The 18,435-nt window shown below is 44.9% G+C and overlaps 1 protein-coding gene across 1 annotated transcript in view; it reads right to left on the bottom strand.

Annotated features, from left to right (window-relative positions):
- KIAA0513 (KIAA0513 ortholog) overlaps positions 1 to 18,435 on the bottom strand; it is a 1,246,509-nt gene that overhangs the window by 909,726 nt on the left and 318,348 nt on the right. The window contains exon 3 of the mRNA XM_069636198.1: positions 2,867 to 3,033. The gene's annotated coding sequence lies outside the window, so the exon portion shown is untranslated. The remainder of the gene's footprint in view (positions 1 to 2,866; positions 3,034 to 18,435) is intronic.

The raw sequence follows: 18,435 nt of genomic DNA, 5'->3' as shown, positions 1-18,435 counted from the left end.
GTATGGAAGGTGATTAGCTATATCTGTATTATGAATATGAGGGTGCTTCCTCTCTCTCTCTCTCTCTCTCTCTTGGATGAAAAATATATATGTATATGCTTATCTATTTGTTCTACCAAGGATTTGATTCTATTTGTTTTGTCTTGATTGATCTGATGTGATGTTAGTATGTTTATAATGGTTCCATACATCTTGTATATCGATTATATTTTTATTTTCTAATTGTATGATGTAATTATGTGTAAAGTTTTTTACGTTTGTATAAAACTGTATCACATTAATAAAGAACTAACCAGTTGTCTAGATCTCGATTTACCTGTAAGTCTACCCTCTGGCTTATACTTGAGCCATTTTGTAGAGACTGTCGGTGTGGATCTGAATCTGAAGGGTAGGATGTGAAACAGATGGTGTGGACCGGCCTTCTGTAAACCTGAGGTAGCCCCTCTAGGCCTGATGGATCGGAAAGTGGAAATGGGAGTCTTCAAAGTTTGTTAGCGCCAAGTAGTCTCCCTGGGGAACAGCACCACTGACCCTTTCAACCCATCACCACCCTCTACCCCAGTCCACTTTTCTGTTGTCTGCTTTTCGCCCATTCCTTTTGCCTTCACCACCTGTGATTCAGATTTTTCTATCTGTTCATGTATCAGTAGGTTTTTTAACTAATCAATATTCATGGGGTTGAACATGCCTAATCCCACTGATCCTATTGTGGAGGGCTCTAGGGACGCAGCACACTCACTCACGACCTAGGATAAAGATCTAAAACGATTAGGGAGAAAATGTTTGTGAATTCAGCCATTTGCCAAGTCAAGAGTTTCACCATGCAGCAGATATGGCCATACTGGAAAATCTGGACTGAGTTAAAATTTTGCGACAATTCAATTCCAGCCACACAAACTTGATCAGATCACTGTGGTTGTCCAGGTGCCTGAACTGATTGAGCATGCCACTCTTTTGTACCATAGTTTATTGCTAGATCAAGTAGTTTTTAGAATGGTTGCAGGTTTATGCAACAAACACTTCATGGGGCACTTAACCTATGTTCTGACAACAGAATGACATTTTAGTGCACATAATTGTGTAGGAGGTGGTTTACCCTTTGCCGGCACTGCCATAGCAAAGCACAGTCCCTATTCTTCAACCTGCGCCAGCATGAGGCTCATGGCAATGCATGCCTGGGTTTGAGAAGGTGGGAGGCAGGGGGGTTTGTGCACATTGCTTCTTTTGGTATGGGCATGCCATATTCTTTGCACAACAAATCACAGCAGCTAAACAAGAGTTCTGATCTTTCACCTTCACCAATTCGCAAGACACTTTAACTTTAAGTGCTTTAAAAGTGGCCGCTATGTGCAGGGTTTTAATTAAAGATTCGATAAACAGGAGCTAAAATCAGCTCCTGGGTGACGGGGATCACTCAGCAGGTAGGAGCTACAGCTGTGGAAGCAGGAGCAAGTACATAACGCACCGCAAATTTAACCTCTACAGGAATGGAAAACTAACCTTTGTCCATTAAGTATACTCCATTATGTTTAAATGTGTCCTAGTTCTTTATTAACATTTGCAAAAACCCAAAGTTAATGTGACATATGCATGTTTGTAAGGTACTCGTTGGCTTTGAGGGCTCCTGGTAGCTGCTAGTTTCAAGCGAACAAGGCTCTGCTGGGCTAGAAGCAGGAGCTAAATAGCTCCTAACTCCTAGCAATTCAAACCACTTGTAGATCTCTACAAAACAACAAAGTAGATTTTTTGAACTAGAAAATTAGAAGAAACAGGCAATACTTGTGTGAGGAGGTACTGGGATTCTGAAGAAAAAGCATGAAAAATGCATTTGAATGAACAAAAGATAACGTGACCCTCACAAATTTAATTGTGTAGTTATTTGTGACGGATGTATTTTAAAAAAAAAAAATCAGAAAAGCGTGAGTTGCAACATTGTGAATCCGACTACATCGTATTTTGCAACTCGAGCTCTTTTTTATTGTTTTGTCCAGCCTCGTTGTTAATGCATGTGGGTGACCCCGTGCAACGCCCAAATCCGAAAATACCAAACTAGGTGTGGGGGGGGGGGGGGGGGACTACTCCCCAACCCCCGCTCACCTAGTTCTGTATTTTCAGATTCGGCATTTTAGATAATGTTGAATGTGCAGTAAAAGCACAATCAGCATTATGTATATGATATTTGGGGGCAATACCATGTGTGACTACGTCAGATATCAACCTTCTGCCTAAGGTCTGGAGGGATCTTGCCAGCCAAACATCAGCACACCAGGGCATCCTACCCAGAGGCGGGGCAACTTGGAGTGCAATGTGTGAGCTGTAAAGACCCCCGCCCTCCATTGTTGGGTCCATTCATTTATTTATTTTATTCATTTATAGAGCATGCAGCAACCCATAGGCATCAAGGTGCCGTTACAGAGAACCGTACATAGTTATACATAGTTACATGGGTACATATATACAGCAGTGTGAACTTACAGTATTGAGGTGACTTGCCCCGACTTCAGTGGGATGGCTGCTAATCCAGAGGAACAAGCCATCCCTAGATTGTCTGGACATCATACTATCCCTAGTGTTTACATGCAAGCCTGTGTAAATACAAGGACCATGCAAAGCCTATAAGCTTCGGAAATGTGATGCACAATCCATGCTTTCAACTGGTGTTAGGGTTTCACTTGAAGCACATACATGTTTTATCATCATGGGGTGAATCAATCCCTGTTAGGTGAGACCACTAAGGCTTCCCATTGCTTGTTGAAATCTGCCCCAAGGTAGAAGAAACGTGCCAGTGAAAAAGGATATTGCAGTACCCACATGCAGTGCCCCACTTGGGGACCAGGAGTCTTATACGACATACAGAAGATCTTACCAGCTGAAATTTTGCCGGAGGACTGGAGCCTTCCACGAAAGTTATGTGCCTCAGGGAGCCTAGGAGGAATGCTGCGCAGACCCAACACGAAACCAAAGGGAAGGGCGAACTTATGTCTGGAGTAAAGAAGGCCACCGGGCCTTTGATTACTTTGGAAAGCCGTAGACCTGAAGTAGAAGAAGAAAATTAGATCATTAGATCATGCAACCAATTGAGAGTCCCCTCACAAATGCGTACACATTACAACCTATTAGAATCACTAACAGAAAGGCAGAAAAAATAGCTATAAAGGGAAAACAAAGGGGCCAGCCAAAGCAGGAAGAACAGATGAAAGTGTGGCAGCGAATGGAGACGCAAAGGTGGAGCAGCAACAGCATTCTAGAGACTATGAAGGAGGTGCTGCAATCCAGCAAGACCCAAGCGCTGGAAACTTTGAGGCACACTGTTAGACTGACTTCAGCTGTAGGTCAAGCTGGGAAGATGTCTTAGGAGTTTGACCACCGCACCCCCTCAATGGCCTGGGAGAAATTGGAAAATGTACACTGGCAAGGCTCCATATTTCAATCATGAGAAGGGCACTGCATCGTTTATGTGAGAGAAAAATGAATTACTTAGCTGTAACTGTAGTTATCCAGCATTGGTATCTTTCATAGATTCAAATGCTTGAATTATTCGACATCAGGCTAGGAATCGCAGGTACATTATACATGTCATAGCAATAACCCACATACATAGTAGAAAAAAATTGTTTTCGGTTCTAGCCACTGTTTTTGTAATTTTCCATTGAAACAATGAGGTAAACCAGCTTTAGCTCCACCCAAAACAGCCATCTTCAGATTCAGACCCTCAGTCTTGTGAAAATATTTCTGGGGCTGCAGCCTCACCTTGCATGTAATTATGAAAGTTATCAATGCTGGAGAACTACAGTAAGTAATTATTTTCCAGTACTGGATCTTTCAAAGATTCACATGCTTGAAAAGGGTACTACGCTAACATTTATACGGCCATAATAGTTGGATAAACTTATATATACCAAGGCATGGTGGGGGGTGGGGGGAGGCTGAATGTACCATGAGAAAAAAATTGTGGCAGCACCTCATAGCTTTGCGTAGGCGTGCAGAGACTTCTACGTCACTGCTTTGCAAATATCGTGCAAGGATACACAGGCATGAAATACTGCTGTTGCAGGGTTGCCTCAGATTGAATGCACCTTCACCGGGCATATGACCGTCCTGTCTGATATCGCATGACAATGGGTACACAGTAAATGCCCTATTATGTCAATCCTTATTCTGACAGAACGTGCCGTTTATCAGGGCCACGACAGGCAGTCTGTCCGACTTCCGAAAAGGAGGCGTGTGTTGTATATAGTATTCCGAAATGTGTCCAAATCCAAGGAATGTAAGGCCCACTCCACTGGAGTTCCATGGTTCTTGAATAATTTCGAAAAAAAAAAGATTGACTTGCAGAGCATAAACTCAGAAATATGTTTAGTGAGAAATTTAAGAACCACCCTGTCATAGAACTCTGCATATGTCTGATTAACAGAGAGCTTGAGTTCCCCAATCCATATGGCTGAAGTGAGGCCACCAAACGGAACACTTTTTAAGAGATATTCATGTCACAAAAGCTCATAAGGCGGTTTTATTAAGGTTGTGAACACTTAAGTTCCCACTCAGGCACAGCACCTTAGAGGAGCGAATGTACCAAACCGTCCAATCAGAAAGGTTAAGACTGTTAGATTTGAGAAAAAAGAAGTATGGGGGCCTTTCCTTTCAAGAGGGACTTTTGTGGATGCACTGCACTTTTTCAAACAAATAAGGCAACAGGGACATTAAACTCCTTAGGGTCCAGATTCCTTTTGTCATATCACAAAGGGAATTGTTCCCATTTTTTTAGCATAGGTTCTGCATGTGTGTTTTGCCTTTTCAGCCTGTAGACTTGACAGGCACTCCTTCATGCTGTGAGCAAGAGAGTAGTCTGGTTGTGGGTATTTATTTGACCTTGTTCTCTCGACACAAGTGCTGGCGGAGGTCGCAGGCAAATGGGCTGCACAGCCGATATCTTGATCAAGATAGGATAAAATATCTGCATAGCCAATGCCGGGGTACAAGGATCATTTTGTTAGGGCTGTTGCCTGGCACAACTTTGCATCCTGGGCAGTAGAGTAAATGGTAGGAATGCATAGTTTTAATTTCTACAGAATTGCAAATGCATCCCCCGGAGAAGCTGCTTTCCAGAACCTGCTCGCAAAGCGGCAGCACTGAATTTTCCCTGGTGGCTAGCGAATGAGTAGTACACTTCAAGTTTCAGACACGCTCTGTAATTGCTTGTTCAACTTAAATTCGTGAAACAAAATGTCGTCCCTGCTGAGGCCATCTGTGAGCTTACTCCTTTCCTGGAAAGTGTTCTGCCCTGATAATGATCTTTTGTTTGTGGGCACCAATCCCACATGTGCTAAGCCTCCAGGACTGCACCTATGACTTGGTACTTCCCCGTTTGTTCAAATAGTGTCACATCAACTTGCACCCTTCAAGAACACAATTGGAAAGACTTCAGAGTCCATCTGACTCCTCTTACCTCCAGCACATTGCTGTTAAGTCTTGTCTTAGCATCTGACCATATGACCTTTGCTTGCTGAGGATTCATGTGAGCCCTCCTCTTCTCCCCCACCGTGCTAAGAAAGCATCAGTCCTGATATGGGCGTCTGGAATGGGGACTAGTGGGTGACCCTTGTATGTCCACTATTACAATGACTGTCAAAAACGCTGACTCATTTGAGCCAGATATCCCTTGAGCCGGTGACTTGAGTCCACTGAGCATCCATCTCCTCCTATCTTGGGTGCATTTGTAACCTGCAGTGGGGCACACGAAATACACAGGGCATCATGCCCAGTAGAAATTTGAATTCACACACTGAGCATATCCTCTAGCGAAAATTGACATTAGGCACAAAAGAGATCATCCTTTCTATCAGTGGTCTGACCAACGGGATGGTTGCGTTGACATCTGCCCCGCAGGAATCTGAGCTTTTGAGCGGCTACAAGAGTTGACATTACAATGTTGATGGAGAATCACAGCATGCTGAGGGACTGGACTGTTGAATACTTAAAGCTTTTGTCGGTGAGGGCACCTTCACCAACCAGTTATTAAAATATAGGTACATGTCTATTCCTATAACCTGTAGATGAGCTGCCACTGGTGCAAGGTATTTCGTAAAAGCTCTGAGTGGATCTGGGTACAAAGGACAAGACGTGGAACTGGTAGTGTTGTCCACCAACTGTGAGCCTTAAGTAATGCCTCTGCATAAGACAGATTAGAATGTGAAAATTGGTGTCTTACAAGTGCACCTTAGACAAGTAGTCCTCCTTTTTCACCCATGCAATGACCTTATGCAATGTGGGCATCTTGAACCTGAGGCACTTGCACCCGTTGAGGCATCAAAACCCATGTTGGGGTGCCAATCTGTTCTATTTACCAGGAAACAATGGGGGTAGAAGCCCTTTCCCATGCAAAGGTGTGGTACCTTCTGCGCTGCTCTTTTTGCAGCAGTTTAATTATTTGTTGTTGCATCTACTGTAAGCAGTAAGTGCTTAATGCTACTGAAAGAGTTAGCAGTGGCCTCTTGACAAAAACTCTAATGTGCGTTCTTTGGTCAATATGTCTAGCACCCAACTATATGAGGCAGTGGCATGCCGTCGCCGCCGTCTTGCATTCTGGTGGATTGGCTGTGCAGAGACCCATGTATCTTCCATCTTAAAATGAGCCACTTGCACTCTGTTCCCTCCACCCTCCAAACAGTTTCTTCTCAGCTGCCATCTTCCCAACACAAACTGGGGCACAGAGGAGAGAATTTGTGAGTCGCAGCCCAACAACCACTTCCAACACGCCACCACACACCAGGTCTGATGCAGGAAGGGAAGTCTATAATCAAGTTTCACATTCTCATCCTTGCACCAGTTACTGAATTTATTCCAACGACACCAGTACAATGATTTGGTTGCTGGCCTCCTGGCCAAAAGCAAAATCTCCATTACGTCATCCGGGAGGTCCCAAACCGTGTATCTCAGCCTCTCAGAAACAATGCGTGAAGGCTTAGTGTCTTGACCTCTGGATTGAGAACCCGACCTTCCTCTTGCGAGAGAAGATCCTCTCTTTCTGGAAGACGTATTGGAGGGCAGATGGACATGTCCAGAACGTCAGGGTACCACATCCTCCTGGCCCAATCCGGAGCAATTAGGATCATGGATTGCCTGAATGTCTCAACCTCCTGATCACTTGAGGAATGACAGGGACTGGCTGGAGGAAACGCGTACAGGAGTGGAAATTCCCAGTCCAATACGAACACGTCCCCTAGAGCACCTCTTGGGGGAAATTCCCTGGAGCAGTCAGTTTGCAATTCTGGTTGGTACCGGTCGCGAACAGATCCACTTGAGGGGTTCCCCAAAGGGTGACGATCTCTTGAAGGACTTCCTGAGCTAGTTCCCACTCGTGGGAGACTGTGCTCTGCCTGCTCAGTGCATCTACTGCCGTGTTCTGCTCTCCGGCTAGGTGAACCGCTGATAGAGAGATTCCTTCTTGTATTGCCCAGAACCAGAGCTGCATTGCCTCTCTGTACAGTGGTAGTGACCCTACACCTCCTCTCTTGTTGAGGTAGTAGATGGCCACTGTGTTGTCCGTCATTAACAGGACATTCTTTCCCCATACAGAGGGCAGGAAAGCCTTCAGCGCTACTCTTATTGCCCTCAGCTCCAAAAGGTTGATGTGTAGTTTGGACTCTGATGAGACCAACGACCGCTGATTGTCATTTTGTTGGTGTGGGCTCCCCACCCCGTGAGTGAGGCGTCCGACACTACCGTTATCTCTGGCCATGGTTGCCAAAAAGTTTCTCCCTTGAGAATGTTGTCTTTGCAAACCCCCCATAGAAGATCCTGAGCAACTCTACTCGGAACTAGCAGTCAGTCTGACATATTGCCAGAGAATTGTGACCACTCAGTCCTGAGATCCCATTGAAGGGATCTCATTCTCAATCGGGCCTCTGGCACCAGAGCAATGCAGGATGCCATGAGACCGAGCAACCTCAGAAAATCGAAGGCCAGAAGATGTTGGGCATTCTGGAATTTTTTTACCATCTCCTGAATGTGTTGAGCTCTCACATAGGGAGGCTTTCCCTGTGGAAGTATGCAGGACTTCTTTCATGAATTGGAGTCTTTTGAATGGTATCATATGGGACATCTTGTAATTGAAAGAGAAGCCCACTCTGAAGGGAGTGGCAGGTGATACTGAGATGTTCCTGGGCTTGTTTGGGAGAACGAGCCCTGATCAGCCAATCGTCCATGTAGGGGTAGACGTGAATCTCCCCTCTCCTGAGACTTGCTGCCACTACTGCCATCAACTTGGTGAAAATCCTCAGGGGGAGGTCAGCCCGAATGGCAGAACTCAAAACTGATAATGAGAACTGCCAACCGCGAACCTCAGGTACTTTCTGTGCTTGAGATGTATTGGCACATGCATGTAAGCATTCTGAAGGTCCATTAATACCAACCAGTCTTGGAGTTGGAGAGCCTGAAGGATCTGAGAAAGGGTTACCATCTTGAACTTGTCCTTCCTGAAGAACTTGTTCAAGTTTCATCTTCTTTGGGATGAGAAAGTAGGGGGAATACCAACCCTTGTGTTATGCCACTTACCCGGGGTGCAGGGCGCATCTGCAGGTCCCGGCGCTTCCCGTCCTGGCGCATCTATCCCCGATACAGGTTGGGGGAACCTTGGTCATCTGCGGCTCAAGCCGCCTCCGGAATTTCCCGCACGCGTGGTTTGCGCAGGCGCGGAGGGCCGTGTTTCGCCCTCCGCGCATGCGCCGTCCACAGAGCGCTCGGGAAGTTGCAAGCTTGCTTCCCAAGCCTCGTTTTGGGCGCGTCAGCACCCGGGGTCATCACGGATTGCGTTCCAAGCCTCCCGGATGCTGCCTGCCCTATATAAAGGGCCAGTTTGCTTGAACAAACCGCGTCTCAACGCGGTTTGTTTCCTGATCGCGTTCTCGCTTGTGTTACTCTTGAGTGCCACTATGTCAGTATTCCCAGTTCTTTGTCCTTGTCCTTCCCTGCTGAAGTTTCCTTTCTTTGTCTGCCTCTGGGAGTTCTTGCCTCATTTCCTTTCTAGCCAGTAGGATCCCTGGGCCTCATTCCTTCCTGCTCCCTTCCTACCTTCCAGCTTTTTCCCTTGTTCTGCCCCAGGGTTCCTAGTCCCTCCTGCCTTTTGCCTGTTGGTTCAGTGCCTTGCCTCCTGCTTCTTGCCTGTTGGTTCAGTGCCTTGCCTTCCCTGGAGTTCTGAGTCTACTAATCCTTCCACTGCACCTTCATCGGACACCCGCTACTTCTGGAGCCTAGCAGTGGTATCAGCTGTGGAATTTCCATCCAGTCAAGACCCGCCTTCCCTGTCAGTGCTTGCACTGTCCCGACGTCACACAAATAAGGGAAGTGCGCATCCGTGGCGTTGGGAGCTGGTTCACCACTGACCCTGTTTTGAATTCAGGGTGGGTGTTGCGCTGGTTCCTCGCGTCACACATTCTGCAACCATCAGTCGGACAGCCTGGCTACTTCACCACGACCATCCACTGGAAGTTCAGGTACCCAGCGCCCACGAGACGCTTTCCTTAACACCTTGTTGCTCTCCGCTTCAGGTACATGTTCTATTGCACCTTTCTCTAGCAGGGTTAAAATTTCCTGCACAAGGAGCGGATCTGGAATTTTGACCAAGTTGGATCCCGGTGGATGATCTTAAGGCTTCCTTTGAAAAGGAAGGCATTAACCCTGCGCTACTGTTTCCAGTGCCCTAGCATCTGAAGTAATACCTCGCCATTCATTCAGATACTGAGGAATTCTGCCTCCCACAGGGGTCTTGTGAGTCAAGGCCTCAGAGTGGTTTAGAGGCAGTTGCAGTAGCGGCTGAGGGTAAAGATGCTGCTTCAGGGCCTGATTTAGCACCCCTTCCTCGTCCACCACGAGGGAATCGCCTTTGTCTGCTTTGTCCGGCCTGTCCTTTTCCCCTTCCAATTGAGGAAAAGAAACTAAAAGAACGACCCTCCAGGAAGATGAACCTTAATAGGGTTGTTGTTGAGGTTGTCGAATGGAGGCGCTAAGGGATTTAGGTGCCGCCTTGGAGGTCTGCAGCATCTCCAGACTCTCATACGCCTTGCTCCTGAACAGCCTTGCGCCATCAAAGGGCATGTTGACCAGTCTAGCTTGCATGTACTGTACAAACCCAGACTTCCTCAACCAAACCTGCGCAGTACAGTGCTAGCAGCCATGGATCTGCTGATGCTGTCATCAGTATCCAATCTTGACTGGAGACATTCTCCCATTGCCCCTTTTCCATCCTTAACTATAGCCAGGTAGCCGTGTCTTTCTTCGCCTTCAAGGATGTTATCAGCCACCATGGCAATACAGTCCCCGAGCGTATAAGTGTACCTTGAAAGAGTACAGGTGACATGAGTAGATTTCAAGGCCATGCTGCCTGATGTGAAAGTCTTATGTGCCCAGGCATCTACCATCTTGTCATCTCTATCTGGGGGGATAAACGGATAAGCAGATTGCCTGGTTGATGTGGTGGCCTGAACTACCAAGCTCTCAGGTGTGGGGTGCTTGGTCAGGTACTCACGATCGCTGCTGGAAGGCCTGTACTTCCTAGCAAAGTTCCTGTTAACAGCAGGTCCAGATTCCGGGGCTTCCCAATTTGCAGTGACCTTCCTCTGAAGGGCTTTGTAGAAGGGCAAAATTGGTTCCTTCTGAGGGCATAAGTCCAGGATATCAGTCATATCAGCCTGTTCATACGTAGGAGAAGCTCGGCTCCAGCCCAAATAGTCAGTGACCTGCATGCTCAGAGGGGCCAGGCCTGCCAAATTCCAGCTCTGGCAAGGTGTCAAGACCACTAGCCGACTGGAGAGAATCATAAAAGGTCTCTCATTTTGGACTCCTTATTAATGAGCTCTTCTGGAGCATTCCAAGTGCCAAATTGCAACCCAAAAGGAGGGGAATCCTCTTCAGAGGGCTGTTCCTCCTCATATATTGTGGACATAGACTTAAAGTATTTCTTCGGAGTAGGTTTGTAAACCCTGCCCGGAATGGGCAAAGGCCTCGACAAAATGTCGAAGCATCCGTCGACGGTGTCAAAGACTGCTTCGGAAAATGCACCGGCTTATTCGGCATCGCCTTGGCGTCGAGATGACTTGTCTTTTTTTTCGAAGTGTACTTCGCCATTAAAGCCATAGGAAAGGATAATTGTAAAACACCACATGTGGTTTAACTTCCCAGGAATCATGCTTTGGGAAGTAAACACACAGAACTCTGCCATATGAAGTCTCCCTTTTAAGAGGTATGTACTTAACCTGAAGTTCATTAGTTAAATTCCTGTTGGGTGGATTTGGGTTCTCGTGATTTGAAATTCAATGTTAGGAGTATGTTTGAGCTGGCTAATCATTACACCCATCAATACATTCACTAGCATTGTTAAAACCGTACTGATTCAAAATGCATAAAAGTGTGGTCTGCAATTAATGGTGTACATCATTTTAGGTCATCTTTGATGTCCTGGGTGTTAGACTTAGCAGTGCACGGTGGTGGCGCAAGTTATGGTTGCTTAGCTTACCATAACTGCTGAATTTCAGGGGTTTTTCCAATTTTACTTGTAACCATAACGTCCTTTTAGCAACTTTTTTTACTGAATTTCATAGGTTTTTAGTAGCGCAACTTAACCATAACGTCCCTTTAACAAAGTTTTTGTTCAGTGAATTTCATGGGTTTTTACCAGTGCATGCTATTTTACATACCTAAACAATTCATGTCCAATTTACAAAGTGTCACCTTAAAACTCTGCCATTTCCCACCTTCTAGAATCATTTTTAACACTTCTATACACTTTTTGCAACTATTTCAACTAGTTTTGCATCCGTGGACGTCTACGAACATCTGACTTCGTTGCGGACAGTGCCACATGACCATATGCTGGCGCGCGGCATGATGACGTGTCAGAGAACCCGTCCGCACTTCGCGATAAGATCCATGCTTCGCGGACAGTTCGGAACTGCATTTTCTACTGATCTAGGAACTTTCAACTTCAAAATGTCCCTTGCACAGCTCCAACACCTATTCCTACTCATTATCCATTAACAATCTAGTAGACAGTACATACTTTTAGCAAAACTGCTATTTATCTTAAAATGGCATCAGCTGTTGCCATCCCTCCTCCCCAAGAGCCACCACCACTGCATTAATCAAGGAGCAGGAGAAACACTGCCCCCTACCTTAGAAATAACAACATTTTCCCTGCCCACCTACCCCTCCATATTAATGTTTGGTGCCTCTTCCCTCATTTCCTCACCACATTTCGTTCTTAGCTCTCCTGCCAAAAAAAGAAAAACATCCAAAAACAACAAAAGAAATGTTCCTTTCGGAACCACCTTTCACAGTTATAAAATATAACTAAAAAAAAAAACGTATAGACTCCATCTACTTCATATTTCTCAGTAAAGTACATAAACTCAATAAGATTTTTCCAACATTTCCTTTTGCATTTTGTGTTGTGCTAATGGGAATATTGTGGCGTTCATCCTCCGTTCCTGAGCTGGAACGGTGGATACCGGCCCGGCATCCCAAGTTATCAGCCCAAACGAAGCAAGGGTGGAGAATGGGGTCTCTGGACCATTATCCCCCCATTCCAGCCCCTGTAATGGGGAATGAATGCCATTAGCACCCTAGGTTCCCAAAGCGGGAACCCGGGGTGCTGAAAAAAAGGATTTTTCCTCCTACACCGGGACGGTGGACCGTCCCGATGTAGGAAGGAAAATCCTTTTCCAAGATGGCCACCATCAAAAGGGAAGGCTGGGTTCCATACAGGACCCCTCTTCGCATTCTATGGAAGCCTGTTTCCAAGATGGCCACCATGGAAAGGGAAGGCGGGGCTCCATACAGAGCAAAGTTTTTTCCCATTATGTCAAAGGGGGAAAAAAAGAAATTTTGGGACCCCTCCCTATAACTTTGCCCGCTCTGGACCAAACCTCACCAAACTTTGCAAAAAAATTCAGAGTGGGCCATATACTTTCCAAAGTTTGGTGAAGATTCATCCAGGGGGGGGCGAAGTTATAAGCCGCCAAAAAAGTGCTCTTCCTATGGGATTAGCAGCTTAACCATAACTACATGGCCTATATACCATATATATCTGGATTGGATTGTGACCTGGATTTGCAGTGATGATCTCTTGTTACTGAAAGGACACCTGATCCCCAGCTGCTCTCAGGAATGCATTCCGCGCTCCGTACTTGGTACGAAGGTATATATATATATATATATATATATATATATATATATATATATACACACACACACACACCTTTCAGTGCTATGCGGATGATACCCAGCTCATTTTCAGGCTACCCTTGGCCTCCTCTTCCCCTTCCCTCATCTGTGACTGTCTTTCTGCTATCCAGGAATGGTGTGCCGCCAACGACCTCTGCCTTAATGCCAGTAAGACTGAGATTCTACTCATCGGCACACCCACTCCCTCCTTCCCTGCAGCTCTCTGGCCGGCCTCCCTTGGCCCTCTTCCTGCGCCTACCTGCAAGGCAAAAAACCTTGGGGTCATCTTCGACTCCACACTCTCTTTCTCTCCACACATATCTGACGTCTCTAAGAAGTCACACTACCAGCTACACCTCCTCAGAGGTATCCTTCCTTTCCTCTCCTTCCCCCAGAAGCTCACTGTCTCCAGAGCCCTGGTTCTCTCGAAGCTTGACTACTGTAATAGCCTCTATCTAAATCTTCCTGCCTCTACTCTCCGCCCTTTGCAACTCATCCAGAACAGGACTGCGAGACTTGTCTTTGGCCTCAAGCCCAGGGACCGTATCTCTCCAGGACTGAAATCGCTACACTGGCTCCCAGTGGCTGCAAGGATTAAGTTCAAAACCCTCTGCATTGTCCACAAGGCCTTCTGGGGCCTTGGGCCAAAATACCTTCAGCTCTCTTCCTAAATAGCTTCCTTCTCGAGCTCTTCGCTCATCCACCTCCAACTACCTCAGGGTCAGCCGCTTCTCCAAGCAACGAGCTGGGGGTAGATCTCTCTCCACAGCAGAGGCCTCCCCCTGGAACAGCCTTCCTACCTCCCTGGAACGAGGAGAACCATCTCCGGTTCCGGAAGCACCTCAAAACCTTCCTGTTTGCCTCCACTTTCTCTCCCTCTCTCCCCTGCTAAAATCACTGAACCTGCACTGAATCTGCAACTGGGCCACTCACCGATCTCGGACCTTGGCCCAGCCACTCTTCCCTGCACTGCCTACTTGCACTACGGGACTGTCTCTGTATCCTACAGCCCCTTCTCCCAACACTTACCTTGCACTTGCCACCAGCTGGCCCTATTATTTATCTTGTATTCTAGTAACCATGTACTGCACTCTCCTTGCACTTGCCACCAGCTGGCCCCATTATTTATCTTGTATTCTACTAACCATGTACTGCACTTCCCCCTCTCCCCTTCCCTTGCACTTTTCCCAGTCCCCCTACCCTTGCGCGATCTGAATGACACCTGGCCTAGTAGGATCGTTGTCTGTTCTCCCCTTGTGCCCCCCACCGCCTTGTCGAGCCTTGAAACACTTGTATATAGGCATGTTACAAATGCCATATCATTATATATATATATATATATTATATATATATACACACACACATACACACATATACTTCCCCTTGTTTTACATTCTCAATTTTGAGTTATTACCAAGCTTAATAATTCCACTTAAAGCAACTGCATGAATGTTTATTTCTGTTGTGCAAGTAAAAGGACAAATTACATAACGCAACAAACTCAAACGTTACGCTTCCTTGAATATATCACAATAACACAATAATTGGCTAGGACTTTGAAGGTCATCTCATCCTCCCAAATTCAAACTGCATTTGTCGGGGTAAAAGATGCTTTTAAACCCGAGGCCCAATATTTTACAAAGCTCTCCTGCTGGCCTCAGCAGTCTCCCTGACTCGCTCTCTCCAGACCCAACCGGAAAACACACCCATTCTAATCTTGCACCTTAGCTCTGCCTCCACTGACTCAGCGCTTTCCTCGGACTCCATTCCTATCCGTATAGCAAGGCTTGCTGATAAACCCACTCTTGGAATTGTAGCATATAGAAGCCATTTAGTTTGCAGTGTGCACTGTATAAATCAAACAAATATCCCTGAGGACCGCATAATTCGTTCCAAATCCAAATTTTAGAGTGAATACCTTTGTAAAGCAGTATCTGTCTTATTTGATGTGTTGGCAATTTTCAAATATCACCTACAATAATACAACTAATAAGAAACGTGCAAAGCATAAGTACATTTGTATTAGTTGTAAAATAATACAAGTGCAAACCAGTTTCAATGTGCGGATACATAAAAGACATCAATACATAAGAAAACAATGAAAGCAGGTAACACAACCTAAAATTAACTTCACTTAAGCGTACAAGGAGCCAAGATCTTTGTTATGGTAGTGTATGCTGTAAATCATAATTATGAAGCCTGTTGTGGTAAAAAGTTACTGGCTTGATGTATACAAGCTGGTACAAACTGTGTGTAATGCCCAGTTTTATCCAGCTTGTAGTATGGCTACTAGCTTTTTAACAATATATATATATTATCCAGGGCCAGGTATACAGATGGAGTCCTGGGGATTGCTATTGCCTGTAATAGTGAAGTCGGATAGTCCAGACTCCTACACCTGCCGATGTCCATTGTAAAAATAAAAGCAAATTAACAGCTAAAATGAAATAACTTGGGCGCTTGATAGCAAAACTTAAAAGCCCTAGTCCTCTGGATTTGGGTCCATCTCGCACATGAATTGGCCACAAGAATAAGCAATCTGACATTTTAAATGCATTCAGAGATTAGCTGTGTGTGACTAACACGTTTATAGAACAGATCTACACTCCTTATGTGGCAGAAAACCAAGAATGTATATTTCTTGGGGCAGTGCTCGAGTTCTCTCTGCACAAACCTAGACACGCATGCCTAATTAGCAGCGAAGTAGACATATTCCTGACAGAAGTTACAGTTTATGCCTATACCCCAAAGCGATGCTTAATGTGTATGGTTGTGCCTGCAAAGTGTACTGCGCAATACTACTGTAAATCCGGCAGCCCTAAATCTGGTGAGGTTCTGCTCTAATGTTCTGCAGGTAGCTACAGCACGACGCAACCTGCATGAAGGGGGCCACACACTGCTTCTCTTTTTACTCCTAGAGGTGGGACCTTGGTCCCAGGGCCTGAACCAGGACAGGAAGCACCAGTGGGTCATTAGCCACTGGTCCTTCTCACCTCCTCCAAGTCGCAAGGACTGTAGCAACAGATTTTAAAGCAGCATCAGAATCGTCGGTCCTCACCGACCACTGTAAACTGTGTCCACATAAAGCAGCATCATGACCTTTAGTTCTGGTTTAACATAAGCAGATTACCATGGAGAAAAAAACAAATGTACTAAAAACATTTAAGGCACTTGTTCAAGCAGGGACACGTATAGAACCGAAAGTGTCAATGTGTGCTGAATGTGTCCTTATGGAAAAACGCAGACTGTTGCAGGTGTGTGGCTAATTACGTAGCAATCTAATAACAAAGTGCGTCATAAATGTGGTTTTAACTACAGAAATATAAAGTGCAAATCATGGTAAATTTAGCATTAGGGACCTTGAAAATGTAAAATGCCTACAGTAGGGGCATATTCAAATGCAGTATTGGTTAAGGTGAATAAAAAGGGAGGGGATACAAAGTAGTATTAATTGGAGAAAACTGAAGCGTGCAGTGCATCACTGAAGTCAAGTCTTCCCCAGTAGATGGGTCTTCGGTTATATGCCATAATCCTAACTGTTGAAGACTGCACCAACAAAAGGCATAATTTTTAGGCCAATTTTGAGTGCCTTCAAAGGCCGGGATTATGACAATTGTGTGGCGTTTCAAAAGAACGCCAACGATGGGACGAGGTTTTTAATTGGTGATCAGCATGAATTGCTGGAGCACAGGGAGATGAGGGGTTCCAGTGAATGTCTCAATGGCTCGCTCGAAAATTGATCTAACAGCGATGAGTGTCGAAGGAGAGCTATGTGTGCTTGCAGCAGCTGGAAAATCATTTAAAGGCAGCGCAGCCAGGTTGAAAAGGATTAATGCAGGTGTTAAAATAAATGGAACCCAAAAGTATTCAACTAAAGCATGAGTGCTGAAAAACGGCACTGCTTCTTTCAAGTATGGTGCAATGATTCAACTGTAAGGAGTAATAATGTGCCAGTAGAGCAGACAGAGGTCTCTTCACATAAACGACAGAACCTAACATAAGAAATGGAGACTGCCACAAATTAAAGTGAATTGGTGCCACCAACTACCACAAAAAGGATACACACGACGATGCAGGTAGTTACTTGCTTCCATGAGACACAGCACATGAGAAATGGCACATATTTTGCCAAATATCTGCAAAAGTACTGAATTGGATGGTAAAAATATGTTCAAAGCACGTTTAAAATGCTACTTTTTACAGTCATTCAAAACAGTCCCCAAACCATATTTTACTGGAATCTTCAAACAAGAAATGTCAGTGCAGAGCAGCGTTGTAGTCCACAGTAATAAGCTTGGCTGATATAAATCATGAAATTGTATTTCTAGAAGTTCAAAAAGGTCCAGTTTGTCAGACATATTACAACGTTTCAGTTTTCAACAGCAAGTGAAACCTTAGTTTAGCCATCAAACTAGAGCATGGCATAGTTAAGGATAAGATAAAGTCTATGGAGTTTTACAAAATAAAATAACTTTCAAACCCTTGCACGAAAGGAATCTGAAAATATTCCACAGTAATATTTCAAGGCATGTTTTGAACATCTTTTAACATGAGGGGAAAAATTGTTTTTCATCCCAGATTGCAAAATTGTCCACTTCTATTTTCCCAATTTTTGGCATGCACCTTAATTTCATCTGAAATTGGTGCACTGAAAAGAATTCTTGAAAATCGACTTGCGCAATTTTAAGATATTAGCGATTTAAAATGTATCGATATATGATGCAGGCACAATGCCAATGCTGTTGTGCCCAAAAACATACGAACATACAAAATGTTAATAACTCCATACCCGATATTATAAACTATACATACGCACAGCAACCAATTTTGAGAAACCATGTGTATTATTGCGTACTTGTATTCTTGATCAAACATATCAATAATCACACACTGCATGGATAGATTTTTAATACTACAAAAGTCATACTTACTAAGTTCTAATACTTTTGAATATCTTAAACCCTATGGCCACAAACATTTTGTGTGCACAATGGCTCACCTATTCTTTGTGTTTAACTATTGTTTAAGAAGTAATTTCAAGGATTCATGCAGCACAGTGCCCTCTGCTTCTGCCATGTTGGGCCTGCAGATGGCGTTCGTCGTGGTACTATCCGTATTCACAAAGACTGGGTGAACCATTGTGCGCTTAGCACATCATTGGACATTTCCAACAGCTCAATAGCAGCACATACAGATTTGAATTTGATCAATTATATGACA

The sequence above is a fragment of the Ambystoma mexicanum genome, chromosome 1q, assembly GCF_040938575.1.
Source record: "Ambystoma mexicanum isolate Mex_15411 chromosome 1q, UKY_AmexF1_1, whole genome shotgun sequence".
In the NCBI taxonomy this organism is placed as follows: Eukaryota; Metazoa; Chordata; class Amphibia; order Caudata; family Ambystomatidae; genus Ambystoma; species Ambystoma mexicanum.
This window is presented reverse-complemented; position numbering and strand designations above follow the sequence as displayed.